Source organism: Trematomus bernacchii, unplaced genomic scaffold (assembly GCF_902827165.1).
Source record: "Trematomus bernacchii unplaced genomic scaffold, fTreBer1.1, whole genome shotgun sequence".
In the NCBI taxonomy this organism is placed as follows: Eukaryota; Metazoa; Chordata; class Actinopteri; order Perciformes; family Nototheniidae; genus Trematomus; species Trematomus bernacchii.
In genome coordinates, this window is record NW_022987564.1 from 16,698,270 (window position 1) to 16,718,191 (window position 19,922).

Below are 19,922 nucleotides of genomic sequence, written 5' to 3' on the forward strand. Positions count from 1 at the left end.
CGTGAGTGACGCCACGTTTCTCCAAAAGATGCGAATTCTTCCTCACCTGAAACCTGAACTACTCTTGTTGCAGTGACAACGTTACACTGCAATACAATCTAAATCAGTATATGACCCAAACGGGCAGAACTAATGTGCAAACATGTTCAAAATAAAAGTAAAATGATGTTATACACCTATGAGGAATAAAGGTGTGTATATATCAATAATGAAGAATTGAATCTATGCAAGCGATATGTAAATGTTGTTATTGATTGACTCATGCACTCAGTTTATTACACCGTATGCTCTCATCATAACTGTGAAGCGGATAGTTACAGCCACTGTGAATGACGACAACAATTGTGAGATATCACACAGATGTATTTGCTGTTGGTCCGCCTGCGAACGAAGCCACTCTGAATATTTCTTTCAAAGATTATTAACTGTATAATTAGTCAATCTGATCTAAGCGATAATTATTCGGCTTCCCATGGAAACAGCGGTGTAATTTTTCTTATGGTGACAGCTGGAGAAGGCGTAAATAAAACCTAATTATTCTGCTGTTATGTATGTGCAGCAGTGGGATGTGGAAGGTGGTTAATCTGGCCTGGAGAGGGGGGGGGGGCTAACAGAGCTGCACCTCGCTCACAGCCAAACGTGAGGTGTTGGTCCAGCTTTTTCAGCCCTCGACGCGCCACTCGTTCACAACTCCAGGCCTGAGAGCGATGACTAACGCTGGGTAAATACTTTGGGTTTGATCAGAGGCACTTGGTGGCCGTTCTGCTGTGACAGTGACACTGGCAAGCAGAATAGTCGAAACAAGTCAACAAACAATGTTTGTGAAAACAGCCGCTTCTGCCAAGAGTCTTCCCAGGAAAAGGAAATGACAGAGAAGTTGTTGGATAATACCAGACAGAGCCAACCAAGTAGTACTGCAGGCTACTATTGATATTGGATTTAACACTGCTTGTGTTTGCCACTAAATGCTTTTAAATGTAAGTTCTAATTAAATCTAGCATCAAGACACTGTGTTGAAGAAAAATAAAAAAAAAAAGTTTAACAAAAGTCATACACTATCCTAAATCATTTGAACAAGGTAGAAATCTACGATAAACCAACAAATGTAATTGGTTATGCAACTTAAAAAAGTAAATGTCCCAGTATTGCGTTAATAAATCAATAAGGGCATAAAAAGTCCTATCCGTCTTCTCATGTTTGTTTATTAATAAATATATAAGACTTACTCCAGATGTTGGAGTAATGGTCTGTGGTTGACTAGAATTGGTTGGCTGAATTCCTGGTTATACATGTTGTTGTGGCTTTTAAGTTGATTTATTTGAGGCTATTTATTAGAGACACATTTTATTAGTCTTATTTATTTGTTAAAGTCCTACATTTCTTCCAATATCACAACTCTAGAGAAAAAGATTGGAGGCAGGATATAGCAACAAATAAATACATTCTGGGAGAGGATGTGGCTGTTGTGGAGGACTACAAGTACCTGGGAGTGCACTCAATGGGCTGAACTGGAGGATCAACACTGACGCTGTGTACAAGAAGGGGACGAGCCGACTCTATTTCCTGAGGAAGCTGAGATCCTTCCACGTGTGCAGCAAGATGCTGGAGATCTTCTACCAGTCTGCTGTGGCCAGTGCACTCTTCTTTGCTGCTGTCTGCTGGGGGGGGGGGGGGGGGGTGACATCAGCAGGATCAATAAACTGATCAGGAAAGCTGGGTCTGTCATCGGCATCAAGCTGGACCCCTTTGAAGCTGTGGTGGAGAGGAGGACACTGAACAGGCTGTTGGCCATCATGGATAACCCCACCCCCCCCTCTCCACCTGCAGCTGGACAGACAGATAACCCCACCCCCCCCTCTCCACCTGCAGCTGGACAGACAGATAACCCCACCCCCCCCCCTCTCCACCTGCAGCTGGACAGACAGATAACCCCACCCCCCCTCTCCACCTGCAGCTGGACAGACAGATAACCCCACACCCCCCCTCTCCACCTGCAGCTGGACAGACAGATAACCCCACACCCATCCTCTCCACCTGCAGCTGGACAGACAGATAACCCCACCCCCCCCTCTCCACCTGCAGCTGGACAGACAGATAACCCCACCCCCCCCCCTCTCCACCTGCAGCTGGACAGACAGATAACCCCACCCCCCCCTCTCCACCTGCAGCTGGACAGACAGATAACCCCACACCCCCCCTCTCCACCTGCAGCTGGACAGACAGATAACCCCACACCCATCCTCTCCACCTGCAGCTGGACAGACAGATAACCCCACCCCCCCTCTCCACCTGCAGCTGGACAGACAGATAACCCCACCCCCCCCCCTCTCCACCTGCAGCTGGACAGACAGATAACCCCCACCCCCCTCTCCACCTGCAGCTGGACAGACAGATAACCCCAACCCCACCCCCCCCCCTCTCCACCTGCAGCTGGACAGACAGATAACCCCACCCCCCCCTCTCCACCTGCAGCTGGACAGACAGATAACCCCAACCCCACCCCCCCCTCTCCACCTGCAGCTGGACAGACAGATAACCCCATCCCCCCTCTCCACCTGCAGCTGGACAGACAGATAACCCCAACCCCACCCCCCCCCTCTCCACCTGCAGCTGGACAGACAGATAACCCCACCCCCCCCCTCTCCACCTGCAGCTGGACAGACAGATAACCCCAACCCCACCCCCCCCTCTCCACCTGCAGCTGGACAGACAGATAACCCACCCCCCCTCTCCACCTGCAGCTGGACAGACAGATAACCCCACCCCCCCCTCTCCACCTGCAGCTGGACAGACAGATAACCCCAACCCCACCCCCCCCCTCTCCACCTGCAGCTGGACAGACAGATAACCCCATCCCCCCTCTCCACCTGCAGCTGGACAGACAGATAACCCCACCCCCCCCTCTCCACCTGCAGCTGGACAGACAAATAACCCCACCCCCCCCTCTCCACCTGCAGCTGGACAGACAGATAACCCCAACCCCACCCCCCCCTCTCCACCTGCAGCTGGACAGACAGATAACCCCACCCCCCCCCTCTCCACCTGCAGCTGGACAGACAGATAACCCCACCCCCCCCCTCTCCACCTGCAGCTGGACAGACAGATAACCCCACCCCCCCCTCTCCACCTGCAGCTGGACAGACAGATAACCCCACCCCCCTCTCTCCACCTGCAGCTGGACAGACAGATAACCCCACCCCCCCCCTCTCCACCTGCAGCTGGACAGACAGATAACCCCACCCCCCCCTCTCCACCTGCAGCTGGACAGACAGATAACCCCACACCCATCCTCTCCACCTGCAGCTGGACAGACAGATAACCCCACCCCCCTCTCTCCACCTGCAGCTGGACAGACAGATAACCCCACACCCCCTCTCCACCTGCAGCTGGACAGACAGATAACCCACCCCCCCTCTCCACCTGCAGCTGGACAGACAGATAACCCCACACCCATCCTCTCCACCTGCAGCTGGACAGACAGATAACCCCACCCCCCTCTCTCCACCTGCAGCTGGACAGACAGATAACCCCACACCCCCTCTCCACCTGCAGCTGGACAGACAGATAACCCCCCCCCCCCTCTCCACCTGCAGCTGGACAGACAGATAACCCACCCCCCCTCTCCACCTGCAGCTGGACAGACAGGAGCTCCTTCTCCAACAGACTGCTGCAGCTCCGCGGTCACAAGGGCCGATACAGGAAAACATTCCACTGCAATAACTCTACAACAAATCTCCTCTGGCTGGAAGAGAACTCTCTGCTACATAGTTTCTCTTGGAATAAAATCACACTGTACATTTTACATTTATATAATCTGTTCTATATTTAAATATTCCATCGGTCATATATTTATGTATGTATACATAGTACCTTGTTAATTCAACATGTATATTTGCTACTTTCTTGTTTATTTCTAGTCTTTGAATTTGTACAATGCCATGTCTTTTTTATGCTGCTCCAACGCAAACATTTCGCAAATCAATAAAGTACTATCTTATCTTAAACGTTGGTTTAAATGTAATACTTTATATTCAATTTTATATAGAAACCTGGATTATGTTTTTATCACAATGTTGCTGTAAAGTGCTTATAGATCAAATAACCTGACAGTAAATGATATTAAACAAATAAATGTACATTATCGCATTGATGAAATATAATATTATAACATGACTTTAATGGCCTGCTGATGGACCAAGGTGTACTAAAGTTGTTGTTCTCATTTCCCCTAACCAAAAAATATGTCAATACGTTTTTTAAAGACTACGTATAAAAAGAAAAGAAGTATATGACTTAGATAAATAACTAATACATGCAAAGCTTCATGGAGGCTTCATGTGGTGTATAATACTTCTCAGAAGGATACGACAGAATGTGGTCCTTTAGGTTTAAGTGTGTGTGCTTTTAGTGTTGGAGTTAATGAACACAATAAATAGCTTGATAGATATCTTAAGCTGAAGTATCGGTACGACTCGACATCTATACCTCTTGTCAGTTTAATAAGACTTGGCTAGTGATTATAAAGACGGAAAATTAATCGTTTGATATGTATAAGTAAGTAATCTGATAAATGAGGTTGACTGTCCACCCCTTTAGTGGAAATGTACTAGCTGATACCAATACCAATACATTTCATGATTCTATATGCCAAATTGATATCTTGTTAATAAAATAAATAAATATTTCACAACAATACTTGCTGTGAAAGACTATTAATTTTCTGTTTTTTTTTTTGTTGCATAAAACTAAATTTAACAGGAAAGCATTTGAACCATAATAATAACGTTATAATTGATCTTTTCCCAATTCTCATTCTTACTGAATAGAGATTTACCTTGATGCTCCAATGGCAGTAGGTGTTACTTTTATTTAGGCAGGCATGACTAACATCTCATTTGAACTATTTCTGCTTCTGATTTCACGACTGATTTGATGTTCACACAGTAGAATGATCAGGGAAAAACAGGGTGCGAAGCCAGGGGAACATCTCAGTTTGACAAATGTTCCTCCCCATGAGGCGCCATGGCTTGAGCAATGACGGTACAGTCACATTTCAGAATTGAACAACTTGGTACCAAAGTATCAGAAATCATAGACGCCCATATTTACTATAATGGAGACATTTTGTCTTCCGAAACAATATATATACATAATTATTCTAAAGCTGTGGGATATATCTCTATATATATATAAACGGCTAGTGTTTCCATTCAGCAGGAGGGTCATTTGTAATTACTAGAGTCACTTCAATTCCAGGCAGTGAAAATCTATGTTCTACTTTATCTATGCATAAGACATGTGGTTGACTCTAAATAGCTTGCTGTCCAGCCATGCAGGCTCTGAATTTGCTTCAGTATAATTGTCCATATTCCCAGCTGACATGGTAACAAACAGGTCAGCCATGGCACCATGGAAAAACCACCAATAAAATATGTCCACTATAGATGACAAATGGGTTAAAGATATAGTTATTGAATGCCTATCATGTCACTCTTTAAATAAGGTACTTTTAAGAGAGCATCCTCTTAAAGACTCACAGCTGTTGGATCTGGCTTTTTCTGCCCCTGTAAAAAGACACATTACATTCCTCTCACATCAACAATGCAGTGGGGGAAGTTCCATGAAGAGGAGTCATTGTACAATACAAACACAAATGTGTCTGTTCCTCAAGGTTGTTTGTGTTTTGTTCGAATATTGTCAGTTTGTGCCCACGTCCCCGGTGATGACGTGAGCACCTGAGTCTCTCATGCTGCCGGTAAAACCCCACAACATCCGGGGGGGGCCGTTGTGGCCGTTTGTCTACGTACACAGCCCGTTTGAAGCTCGTTCTCTAGGGTGCACTGAAAGCCTGACCACCACCGATCAGATTAATCACCGCTGACTCATAAAACAACCATGATGGATGGCCGAGCTGCAGACGATACACCTCCTCCACCACATCGGGAATGGGGCCCGGCAACCATAAGTGGAGTCACCAATCATGCAACAATGGACCTTTACTTTAGATATTCGACTACACTGCCTTCAAAAGACACCTAAAGGAGGTACATTTCACCCAAAATAAACACCAGTGTAGGATCCCTTGATGGGGAACAACCCCCATCTGATACTCACTCTTATACAATCCACCTGTGATGTGCAACGGCTTTGTCCTCAACTTGTACCTTCTTCCACTTCAGTCAGTGATTCCCTGTTTTTTCCCCACAATGCTTTACTACAGCCCCCAGAGAGTGGGCGTGAACCTGTTCATTTCACTCAAAGGTAGGCGTTCACAGAAACACAAACAGCTTGAAAGTGTGATCGTACAGCTGTAGAGTTACACGCATCTATAATCGCAGCGATGCCCCTCACTCAAACGCAGCACGTCCTGTGGCTGCACTGCAGTCTGGTGTATAGAAGCTACTGTGGGAGGACCGAGTGGCCCCTCTTCCCCTTTTGTAGAGGATTTCTCACCCGCGTGTTCATGTTCAATGTTGGTGGTGAAAGAGCTGCTTTTAGATTTAGAGAAATGTACGTAGAAATCCTGCATTAATGTTTGATGATGAGTTCAATAAATCAGAGGATATCAATCCTTAACAACCCCGAAAACCGATTAAGTCATCCATCAGGACAAAGTGAAAAGTGTTAATTGGTTTCAGTCTCTTTTGTGCGGATTTGCTGCCTTTGTTTCATATCACTGCAAGTTAGAAATAAAGGTTTCTGGCTGTTGATTGAACAATTTAAAGGCAATTTGAAGAGCTTTTTTAAGCATTTTCCAAATGTTTCTGACTTAATAACGTCTACATTTATCACAAACTAGTTACCTACATCAATCAATTATATAAATAATCTATATTTCTGGTTCATCTCAATATTTTTGAGTTTTGTTTTCTCCTTGTGGGACAAAACAAGTCAAATCCAGACATTACCCAGGCCTTTTCGGAATGCGAGAGGGCTATTTTTCGCTAGTTTTACAGATTTTAAAGTGTTTCCCGGCTGGATTTTAATGTTAAATTTCAATTAGTCACTTTGCTGCAAGTGAAATATCACACCAGAATGTTTTATGTTGCCAAACGGGCTGATGTAAGTGTTTGAATTATGGAGGATGGGAAGCACTTCTCTAATGTACCCTCACTTTAGTAATCTGATGAGGCAGGTGTAGGTGTGTGCAGCTCTAAAAACCCTGGTTAAAACACATCCTCAACCACACATGTCCCTGCAACTGTATGCAAGGTGATATCATCCACAAACACGCACCTACACAGACGCCTACCTGCACGCATGCATTCCCAAACACACACACACACAGTAAGTTAGATAAGGCTAGCCTGAGCACCTGTAAGCCCATGAGGATGCAGTGCAGAGGGGAGCAGTTAGTTTGCAGTGTTTCTCTGCATTAGCATTCATGAGGCAATTATGCTCACATTGCAGCCAGTCATGGCACTCATCTGTGTGTGTCTGTTTGTGCAAGCGTGTGATCCATCTTTTACTTCATGACTCTAATGTAGCAACACACAAACGCATGAATGCAAAATTACAACCACCCATTGTATTAAGCAGCTATGCGACTACATGTATGGTTGATGCTGCATTCATGGGATCACAGTGAGACAAAAAAAGGGAGGGTTTTGTTGCATTATGCCGAGGCGTAACTGTATTGTACGTATGTATAGCAGCAGATGAGACAACCTCATGATAATAAAAACCTGTTTCTTGTCTAACACACTGCAGCACCACAACACCGAAGAAATGAAGGCAGCAAAACCTGTTTTTTCTTTTAAGCAGGGGCTCCACAGAGAGGATGCTGATCCTATAGATGCAGCACCCGTCACCATATTCCCCCTTTTGAAAAAAAAAAAAACGGTGTCTCGTATGAAGTGAACTAAAATCCAGAGGAGACAACAGTTTTTCCCACCTCAATAAATCAATGGAGGCTCAACAATAAAGCGCAAACATTGCAGTGCCACACATGCGCCCTAGCAGTGAAAATGTGGCATCATTGATGCCTTTTAAGTTACCATTATCAGTCAGGTATGACAATAAAAAAGCATGGTGTCGACTGTGGCTGTAAATACGACACTCACAGACCCCCTTTTTCCCCCGAAACAAATGACTGTATTTGAAGTTACGCACGGTTAAAAACATGATATCACTTCAATGTCTACGTCTCTCTTCAACAAGCAGAGCTCAGGAAGGTTGTTTTTACCTGCTTTCTTCTTCGCCGTCTTCGCTATTGTGAGTCCTGGTTTGTGAAACGAAATGTGTCACCTACATTTTTCATTGTAATTCCCAGGTCTGGAAGAGGAAAATTGATTAGCCGCAGTGAAGCCTCGCTCGCCGTTCCCCTCCAGTACAAAAAAATAACACAAAGATATCGTATAAAACCGGTGAGAGGACGTTTTTCTAAAAAATATCTTTCGAGAATAGTCACGTTATTTCAGTTTTATCGTTGCGGTGAATGTCTGTGATGCTCAAAGGCTCCACGTTGATGTTGCTCCCTCCGCCTCTCCGACACAAACTGCTCACACAGGTCCGCTGTGCTCCGTGGCCAAGTCATTGATTGGACAATATGGCACTAGCCCACGTTCGCATTCCTCAAGTACTGGAAATGATCAACCAATCCTGGACCAGGAGAGTTTAAGTCGTCCGTTCTGATTGGCTGAGTCGCGCTCGAAACCGTTGGTAATTTCCGATACACCTGTTACTTCTGACAGTCAGTGTAAATATTAATGCGCTGACCGTAAGTGCAGCTAAATATTAATGCACAGAACGAAACATGTTCGTCTTTATTGTTTGCTAAGTAACTTTATTGCTGATATTGCACATATAGTTTCATATGTGATTGAACATATGTTTTTAGAATATATTTGGAGTCTTGTTAAAAACACCCAACTGTCTTGCTATGCAAACCCGGTGGTTTAGCTAGCTAGGGCTACAAATCATCTTCTATAACTTTTTTTGTTCAGTTTGATGTTCAATTTGTTAGATATAAGAATTTGGGAAATATTTTCAATAGCCTACGTTGTTTTAATAATTGAATAAGTACGTTTTTTAGCAGGAGACCTGAAAGCAGCAGAAAGACAAAACTGAGTACTCTTTCATTTATCGGAAGATATATAACGTTATGGCTACAGCTATATGCTAATTAAAATAATTAAATGGTCCCTGTGAAAAACTGGGTATAAAAGGGATACTCTTTCTGGAAAAGAAAATACTGTGTGTGTTTTTTGTTGTTGTAATTAGCGTATAAGCAGGGGCGGATCTAGAAAAAATATTCATGGGGTGGCAAGAGGGTGGCAGGAGATGTTGAGGGGTGGCATCCCCTGGCAGAAGTATATGCTGATTTAATCGCAGTCATATCAATCAATGTTAACTTGGAAAACCACAATATTGATATTTTAACTCAATAACATTAGGTGACATTATTGTGGCACATCAGTAAAGCCTTAAATAGAGATATATAAGGTGGCAGACATAATTGAATGAATTTTAACTGAACAATAACTGAATGAGTTTGTTTCACTCTTAGACCAGCAGGGGTACCAAATCTATTCAGACTGCTGCAATAAGTACATTAATTAACTGTCTCATCGATGTTTGTCTGAATTAATATGATAACTGCATCAGTTAGGGTTACAAAACGTGTATTCAGCTAAAACATATACACATCGCTGCAGTTATTATCCAGTGGAAAGTCCTTACCTACTGGCCTAGTTAAATCAAAGTGGTTACTTTTTTTTGGCTGGGCAGTGTAGTTTTACACACCGTCTTATTTGACTTTCTCAGGACTTAAAACAGTTTTTGGGGGGCAGACCTCCTCAAAGAAAAAAATAATATTTACACACGTAAGGTCATCATCTTAACAGTTTTCTATGCTCATCGAGTCATCCGTGAGCAGAGTATCAAGTTGGCATGCCTATAACAGCTGAATGTGGCGATTACCATCTTGTTCAGCAAAACGCATCACAAACGTATTAAGATCTAAAGCTTTAGTGCGTTTTGATTCAATGCTGAGTACAGCCAAATTTGACAGTCTCTTCTCTGTCATTGTAGACCGCAAATACCTCATTCCTTCCGTCTACTTGGGTCCGAATCATAGACTGTATATATATATATGGAATGCTTGTCCCGTTCAAATGAAATCGCCGCCAATCACATTTCCACGCTCGCGCCAGGGCCGGGGGAGGGGTTACAAGGCTCGCGTCTTGTGCTGCATTCACTTGTACTCGGACATTAGGGATTTTCTCATAAATGTCCGATGAGCCACAACTTTTATTTCAAAACAAAGCTGCCTACTGGGGTGGCAGCTGGGGTGCCAAGGCTACTTTTTAGGGTGGCAGTTGCCACCCCATGCCACCCCGGTAGATCCGCCCCTGCGTATAAGAGAGTAGTGTAGGCCTATAAAGCCATAAAATATGCAGTAACTTATGATTTCCCAGGCCCACCATTCCCCATTGTAACATGTAATCATATATTATGGTAATTGCCATTCCAAGTTTAATACCAGACTAATAAAGGTGTGTGAACTCTCTTATGTGAATAAATAGGAGTTTAATATGAGTTTAGGTGAGGTTGCCCTCCCCCTTCCTCCCGGCTCAGAGCTGTTCAATGGCTGCTTGATGAATGGGAGGAAAGAGGGAGGGTGGAGGATGCAGTAGCGCCAAGTGATAATGCGGTGTCATCAGTTACCTTGACAACCGCAGCCTGTGCATCTAACGTGTTAATTATGATTTTAATTTTTTTTGCCAGGAAATTAGCAGAGGCTTGTTCCCTGTTCTTGGCTTGGCCTCTGTGGCTCCGGCCTTTTGCCTCCATCACTCACTGCTGACTTAACACCAAGAGAGAAAATATAACATGCAAATCTCTACGGCACTCTGCCTCAAGCCCTGGCTTATATTCCTCGGCAATGAACCTGTACTGATGCAAAAGTTTCCGTCTTAACCCTGCAAAAGCAACATTGGCTGCAGCATGAGATGAAAATGCATGTTTGGTTGATGTTTAAGCATCAGCATGCCTCTCGCTTTTATAATATGCACACACACGTCCGTGGAAAATCACAGAAGTACCTCATAGGTCAGCAGGCAGTAAATAAAGCAGAGTTTCATGTCAATGCATGTCAGTGTTTCAGCCTCTTCAATGCAGATTGCAATGCAACGCGGCTGCCAAACGTTTGGAGTGCATAGGAAGTCCTTAACAAAGCTTCATCTTTAAATTAGTGTGTGTGTTCAGTTGTGTCTAACATTTATTGTTAAATCCAGAAGGACAGCTTTATTTCAGTCCTAGTGTTTTTAACATTTGGAGCTTGTGTGTTGGTTTTGAGAGTTGTGAGAACTAACCTCTTAAAACATGACAAAGGTTCCTATCTGGCGACCTTGCAATTGATTCACTTTGAGCTTTTTACTTATTCATGTTAATGCAAATTAATTCTTTATGTAAAGGCATAATGTTTCCCAGAGTTTCTCTTATGGTTGAATAAGTCCAACCTGGGGCGTAGCATGGTTTTTAGATATACTGTGGTCATGCATAAGTAGCACGGTACTTACAGTTTCTCATGATAAGAATAACATTTTCTCAGAAAGCTTTTTTCATTATTAATGCAGGGATGAACGAAATAGTCCTACAGTATACAGTAAGTTGATTATAGGTCCCTTTTTATTATCTTTATGTTATTAATTGAATCAAACACCCAATTTTACTCTCAGTTACTCTCGAAAATAAGCACATTACAACTTATAAGTTGATCTAGTTACTCATTATTATCCTGGCAAACTATTTAAACACAATATATAATTCCTAAAATTGGAAGTTAAACATGGTGGCAAGTTGCAAAAACCTCCACATCTCCCAAAATACCAGAGACGTGACCTCAGTGTCTTCAGCGGTTGTTGCTTTGCCCTGAGTGCCTGTTGTCCTGCCCAAAAAATGTCATCATGGTGGGTACATTTTGTGTCCTTTGGCCTTTGTTTTTAAAGGTAATTCAAACTGAATACTTGCGCTTTTTGGAATGAAAATCATATAGGAAATTATGAACCTTCTGAAATATCTAATACTGAACAACTTACAGTTTAACCATGTACAAAGATACATTTTCAGCCTGAAAAGCTGATTGACCCCAGTGTTAACAGGTCAAAACGCCATCGTAGCTTACCGGATCGTTTTTTTTCTCGATCTCCTCCAGCTAAAATCTTCATTTATCGTCCATTTTCATGCAGATGAATATTTCATTCCAAGTCTGTGGGTTTCAGTGCAAAGAGTTCCACTGACCTGAGTTCAGCACAAACACTGTGGAGGAACCGCAGATGGAGAATCTACATGTGGGTCTCTGCAGAAATAGCCAGAGGAGTTTGGCGCACTTTACCTAACCGTTTGCCAGCTGTTCCCTCCCTAACAAACTCTGGTAATCCTTTGATATAAATCTCATAGTAATATCTCAGCTGCAGAAATACATAACAGATTATAGGAGAGCATTGACGTGAATTTCACTGTAGAAGTGACAAGTCCCTGCCGGTGTATTATAGCTTGCCCACAGTGCATTTTCATAACAAGAGCTTCAAGTATCAATAGATCAATATCTTCACTAAACTTGCAATCAATGCACGGCAGGGGATCAATTCTGTGCAACACACTGAATTAAACATGGTGGGGGGTTTCCGTGTGTGTGTGTGTGTGTGTGTGTGTGTGTGTGTGTGTGTGTGTGTGTGTGTGTGTGTGTGTGTGTGTTCAGACCTGATGAGCTGCACATAAGGAGGTTTGATTTCAAACCATTTTTAAAAACCATTTCAACAGATTTGGTTTCAGTTGTCAGCATTAATGATTTATGGCTTTTTATGAATAATTAATTACTTTCACTGGTCACATTCTTTAAAGGGACTTTATTTTCACCCGGTGATTTTATCGTAACAAGGCGGTCCCCAACCCCCAGAGTGACCGGGAAAGCTTACATTTTAAAACATCTATAAATCTTTAAGGAAGAAAACAACGCAGCTGGTTGAGGAAAAATTACTCTAAAGTGTTTATTCATAAATGCATTTTGTTTACCTAAAGGAGTAAAACGTAATAGTCACTGATCCTTAGAAGACTGTTTTTCAAACCATGAAGACCTATTGACATAATTGCTTGTGTAGTGCAGGCATATTGGAAGAAAATATGTTTGCTCATATATTCATGACCAAATACCTCAGATCTTGCTACAAAATGGTAGCACTGTTGGTGCTTTCATAATATATTTACAAAATGAGATTGTTGCTAAATAATAATCAGTAAAGTGGATAAAATGACTTGTTAGGTAAATACATTACACCACTTTACATACAGCCTGGGAAACCAGGAAAAACAAAAACTATGCAACATTACCGCATTCAAAATCCAGCCATACAGGATTTACAATGTCTTTTGAGATATTAGTTTTTTTTTTTTATTTAAAAAAAGGGAGACATTAAATCACAAATACAGCTACAAAAAACATGATAAATTACCATTAAATGAATTACTTTATTGGAGAGGGCTAAGATACAAGATTCTTTGGCAATGTACATTAAAAAACGTTGACATAATAATACTTGTTGGTGCCCTTGTTGAATGCAGTTATATGAATTTTGGAACGTTTTATATTGCTGGAGCCTGCATTAAAAATACATGTTTTCTCTATTCTGTTATAATTATTTGTGCTTTTTTTTATATCTTGCTGCACTCAGATCCCTATGCTAAATAGATATTGATTTAAATCTGATTACCTGATTAAATAAAGGTTACTTAGATTATAAAATTCCTGCGTTTAGAGTTTAATGAACCCTGTATGATAATTGCAGTCCAATCATAAAAAACAGCAGATTTTGGTTTATTCATGAACTTAACATGAATATCTAATGGTTTGGTTGGTATGACCATTGTGGGAAATATAACTTGTATCAAGTCTTTGTTTCAAAGCAGGTTATCAGCACAAAATACCAAATGTACCAGTCCCAGGTACAGGTGTCATGTTGAGCTCCAGTTTATATTGTCATCAGTGAAAAACTGTGCTTGAAAAATATGTTTCTGTGGATGAAAATGCATCAACTGAAAGCTGAAAAAAAAAGAAGCTCAACAGAGAGAGATTTTCTTTTCCAGAGCAGAATTAGAGCATGTGGAGGAGGAAGATATGGCCGAGCAGATATGATTCAGAGGGGGCAGCGTGATGTGAGGTACTTGTAGAAGAAATGAACCTTTAATGATCCTCTTGGGGATTCAGTGCGCCCGTCAGAGGAGGATGAGGAGGGACTCCACTTTCTGATTAGGCGAGGAAGGTAAATCTCGGAGGTCTCATGCAGCTGACAATGCGCCGTTAGTGGACACTGGATTTGTTTTCTGTGGCCTTTCTCATACCCTCCCCCTCTCCACTGCAACCATCACCCCAACTCCCTCCTCTGGACAGGAAATCAGTGAAACTCCCCGGAGAGGTTCTGCACTCAATATGGTCGTTGTTGGTGACAAGGATAAGTCTAAAGATACAGGGATCTGATATAGACTAAATGAGGCCCATATTAGACTGTTATTTAAGACATCAATCATGATGGGGGGGGGTCCTGTCTGAACACAAAAAGTGATATAGGCTTTAAAGCGAGAAAGACAAGTTTGACAGTAGTTTCTCACTGAGAGTTAGACGAGAAAATCGATGTCACTCGTCTGTACGTTGAGAATAAAGCTAGAGAAAATTGGGGGTTATATTAGCTTAGCTTAGCATAAAGAGAGCTAACCTGGCTTTAACCAGAGTTTGAAAAAAGTACACCTCTAAAGCTAATTATTAGACGCTTCTATGCTAGTTGCCTAGCAACCAAGAAGTAATGGGGCATAGTTTTTACATTTCTGTTTGTGATTCGCGGATCAGAACAAGTAACACTCACAAGAAAAAGTCACAATACTGACAGAAGAATGAGGTCAGGGTACAGTAGCCATGATCGGCTTTCCTGAGTAGCATAATTAGCTTTCGTCAAGTGTGTACGACTGTACAAAGAAAACAACATGCTAAATGCCTTGAAAAGCAAGCCGCTGCAACCTATAGGAAATACATACAAATTTAAACTGGGATTTGCATTGCACCCCTTTAAAATGTCTGTTGCTGTCCCTCGGACAATCAAAGCTAAAGTTAGTTCGATATTAGCGTTTTTACGTTTTGTAAAGACAGAGGCAAATGTTGTGGTAAACATTTTTTAATTTGCATGTAGTTGGTACATTTGAAAGATATATGATATTTACACAAAATATTAGCTGTGAAACCTAATTATTGGTGATTGTTCGAGCCATATTAGCCAATCCCTGATGGAAAAAGACAAAATAAATCAGCCATTATTTCTAAACCACAAAACTCAAAACAAATCAACTTTGTCAGCCAAGGTCTTCAGATGAGTCAACATGATGTTCTGCTATATTCATTACTTATGTGCTTTTGTCGTCAGAGCACACAATCTTAAATTGCGGATACAGGCTCAGTGTATCTCAGATGTTGGACACTCACGGTAAACAGGCAATTACAGTACATGGACAAACTGGTGACGTCAAATGCAATTCTACCGATGTTTTCTTCTCTATGGATGTTGTTGGTTGTGAAATCAATCGAGACAATAATGAAGCCGTGTTATTGGAGCGTCAGGAGACTGTTGATTGACAGCTTGTTGCTCTCTGTGTCCCGGCTCTGATGTGATGTTCTGTGATTGAGTCATAGTTTAGTTTCCCCTGCAGGCTGTTTTCATGTCACCAATCAGAAGCCAGGGATTGGAACAACTCAGCACAAGCCTCCACGGTCTGAGGTGGAGACTAACTCCTGACCCAATCTTGTATTTCTGTCACATCTCCATCTCCACAAAAGCCTGCAATAGTAGACTCTGCTGAGAGGATTTGTGGAGCTGTGGGTTTCGGCAGTGAGCAGCTGTGCAGAGCCTCCGGCAGCTCCGAGTGTGATCGCCGGGCTGGGAAACTTTCTCAGGGCATTTTCCAATGTCTGCTTCAGCACCACCACCTCCAACGCTCATCTCTATAGTAACATGTATGAACGGATGAGCGTCAAGGCGGTAGAATGTAGGTCAAAGAAAAGATGGCGCCCAAGCACGCAGTAAGGTACGCACAAAATAAATGTTCCTGGAAATTATGAGTTTTAAGGGATTTCTTTAGACTTGTGTTTTTATATTTGAGAAGTATTTTCAGGGCTCTCAAGTGTTGGTATAGCGAGTGTTCCTGACAAACATTTCATGTTCTGGAAATTAGTAAAACATAAGGTTTTTGTTTTTCTCCTTTTTTCTTCTCATTATGTTCAGCCTTTACATCACTTCCTCCGGGGCAGGATGGAGGTAGGGGGGGGGGGGCGTTTGGCGCTGCAGTCGGCGCAGCCCTGCTCTCTGTGGTGGACCTGCCAGACCTCAGTACAGTCAACAGACAGGGATGAGTCAAAGTGTCCTCTGGCCAGCAGAGAGTGCGTCACTCATACACATACACATACACAAGCACACGCACGCGCACGCACACGCACACGCACACGCACACGCACACACACACACACACACACACACACACACACACACACACACACACACACACACACACACACACACACACACACACACACACACACACACTTAGAACCAATATGACCACCAAAAACCCTATACCTCCAAAATTTGAGGAACCATTGTTTCATTTTCAGCCAACATTGTGCAATTTGACTTCATCCTGTTGGTTTGATACACTGGTTATATTAGTTAATTCATTCAAGAACTGCACCAAAGTTCATTTTTAGGTACTCTACTACTTTATATATTGTACAATCAATATGATGATCGTTTTAGTTAGCTTGTTGAATTTGCAGTTTTAGATTACGAATACAAGCAATATTGGTAGTATATGAAGTCATTAAAATTAGCCCCACTTTTACCAGCTGGCAGCTGCATCATTACATTGACACATGAATGCATCACTAGGTATACTGCAGTATATAATCACTCTGAAATGGGCCATTCTGCATGATAAGAACATGACTATTATGGTCTTTCAACCTATAAGAGCATGTGTATCATATTGATACTATCTCATACACATGATATAAAACCTTCTTGAAAAACCTGTGTTTGTAATCTAATAACTTTCTTTTAAATACACCGTCATCAAGGATAAACCGTTGGTGGACATGGCCCCGGAGGTAATTGTACTCGTAATGAGAAGTTCTACTTAACCTAAGTGAGCTTTTATAATCTAAAAAACAATCTTCCTGATGCAATAGTCATGCAACCAGGGTTATTTCCAATCAACGTTTGCTCATACAGCTGAGCCTGTTCGTATGCTATCTCAAAACCAATTTGTGTTTGTTTGTTTGACATTTCAAGAACAACTGCCATCAGTGCGCCTGTGCAAATGTTTGTGTAACTCTTGCACAGGCGTACTGTTACGTTAAGGCCACAACATTACTCGGTTATGTTTAGGAAAAGATGATAGTTTGGGTTAAAAGAAGTGCAGAAATGGCTTACTTAAGTACAAAAAACAGCTAAGAAATAAGTTAACTTTGACTTTAAAATTAACAAGGATCGCCAATCGCTGTCACATTAGTGAAAGTCCTGATTTTGGACCTGTCCGCACTTCTTTTGTGAACTTTGTCGCGCTTTATACTGTGCCACCATTCCTGGCTCATGATTACGTTGGTAATATACGAATTGATGTATTAAATCTTAATGCATTACTTTTCGTTAGTATAACTGAGGAATTGCCTCACCAACTGGAGGTATGAAATATCAAAGACATGGGACATTTCAAGGTATGGACGATGAAATGACAATGTGTTACTGGTGTCATGGGAAATGTAGGATCCAGTGTGTTAGAACATTTGAACCCATACTGGGGACAAACATTTGGATATTTCAGCCTTCAAAGCTAAAAACCTCAGAAACCTAAATAAAGAACATTTGAATTGCAACAGCAGTGCATACTGTACTGTTTGTATCTTACACACACCCCCACAGTTTCTCTCACACACTCCTCCTGCTTGGCGATCACATAGTTACACAAACAAGCGCAAAACTGTGCGCAAAACTGTGCCAACACCACTTAATCTGTCCTCCAAAAAAAAGTAGGACATGTCAACATCTGCAGGCGGTGACCCAGGGTAAGTCATGTTAAGATGTTACATACGTGCAGCCAGTCATCCAAGAGAGAGGAAGAGAGCGATAGCCTCTGCAGGAAAACAGGAGCATATGGAGGCAACATCTCCATATGCGCCGGTCAACACGAGGTGAAGCTGCGTGAGGAGTAAACAAGCGGCGCTCAGGCACATGAAAGCAGCCACAGTGTAAATAAGTGGGGCGGTGAGGCCCAGAGGTGGTGGGGGGGGGGGAAGCAGCTATCACCGAGGTGCCCTTTAGCAACACAGGAAACGCTGTGGCAGCTGTGAAGGAGCCGCTCCGTGTTGACGACAGAGAAAGATGCAATGTGTTCTGGGAAAAAAACACAAGGTGTGAATGTGAGGAAGAGATGCTTAAAAAGCACTTTTCTATTATATTTTCTTAAGAGGATACCTGATGGAAGTTTGTTTGTTTTCATGGTACAACTTTATTTGTATTGTTTGTTAAGCATGTCTTTATTGAGACAAGAGGGAGAAATACACATATAAGACATACAGTAGTCTGCTGAGAACTTGATATCAAAAAGTGTGTCAAATATGTCATTAAATATCTTTGAAGGTACCAAAATAGTTTTAATTTAATTCATGATTTTATCCAGAAATCCTAACTTTAGTTCCAGTTTTATTCCCATCTATATTCTGAAGGCTCCTAACGAGGGGTTTGTTCACATATCGGTCAAAGCTTGATTTATATTACATGTCCTCCTACGACTTTAGAAAGATTATTTTTGTATGAGTTCAGGAGTTTTTTCTTCTCAAGTTGGCTCCAGTTAATAGAGTCAGGTGTAACGTAATCGGGCATCGAGCGGTTACTCATCAATAAGTCAATCAGAAGATAATCTGTCACAATTTTCATTACTTATTGGAGTCATTTTTCAACACAATAAGGCAAGGAAATCCACAGCTTCCAGATTCTCAACTGTCAGGATTTTCTTTATTGTACTGGAAACTTTAAACATGCCTTTATGTTGGAAATAGGTTTAATGTTAAGGTGTTGCTATGTACATTGTTTTCTGTGAGCCGTGGTGCATTTTAGCATCTATTTTACATATGTTTACAATATCTTTCATGTAGAAGAGCATGTTTAACATATTTAAAGTCTCTTCAGAATTGCAGAGGTAATATAACACACTTAATTCCACTACTTTTATGTATAGAACTTTTATGTGATTTTGTACTTCTTCATATATTGGCTTTAAGTATGGGGAAATTATGAAGAAACACATGCATAAACGATTAGTAGAGTGCAAAATGGTCTTTTAGTGAGTGTTAAATTACTAATGCTTAACACATTAATGTACTGTACTGTAGTTTTAATATTGCAGCATGGGGAGGTTATTAAAACAGCTTTATATATTTAGTGTTGGCTAGGTTCATATTTCATGAAATTATATGTTTTAATGTCAATTCTTTATCTTTGGAACAACTAGTACCTACATTCTTCAATCAGATGTGAAGTAAAGAGCATTCCATTTGACTGTATTCTCTAAATCATGCAATATTAACACATTCCAATGTAAATGTACTTCCCGACCCTGCTGACGGGTCATGCCCGAGAGCAACAAGGAATAACAAAACATCTCATGCAGCGCCTGCTAATGTGTTTCCCTGAGAGCCGCTGAAGCTTCATTAAAGCTTTATTGTTCCATGCAGCGCCACGTAATGCACATACAGAGAGAGAAGCTGCATGAAGAGACAGGTGCGAGCACATGTGATGTATGCGTTTCCTCTAAAGGAGGTCACAAGCTCGAATGTTGACACAATAACTGAAGTCCATCATTATTGGTATAAGGGGGAACAAAACGAC

The 19,922-nt window shown here is 41.9% G+C and overlaps 1 protein-coding gene across 3 annotated transcripts in view; it reads right to left on the minus strand.

Annotated features, from left to right (window-relative positions):
* shisa7b (shisa family member 7) overlaps positions 1-8,514 on the minus strand; it is a 43,246-nt gene extending 34,732 nt beyond the window's left edge. For all 3 annotated transcript variants that reach the window (XM_034125226.1, XM_034125225.1, XM_034125224.1), the window contains exon 1: positions 8,186-8,514. The gene's annotated coding sequence lies outside the window, so the exon portion shown is untranslated. The remainder of the gene's footprint in view (positions 1-8,185) is intronic.
* Positions 8,515-19,922: the final 11,408 nt, after the last annotated feature.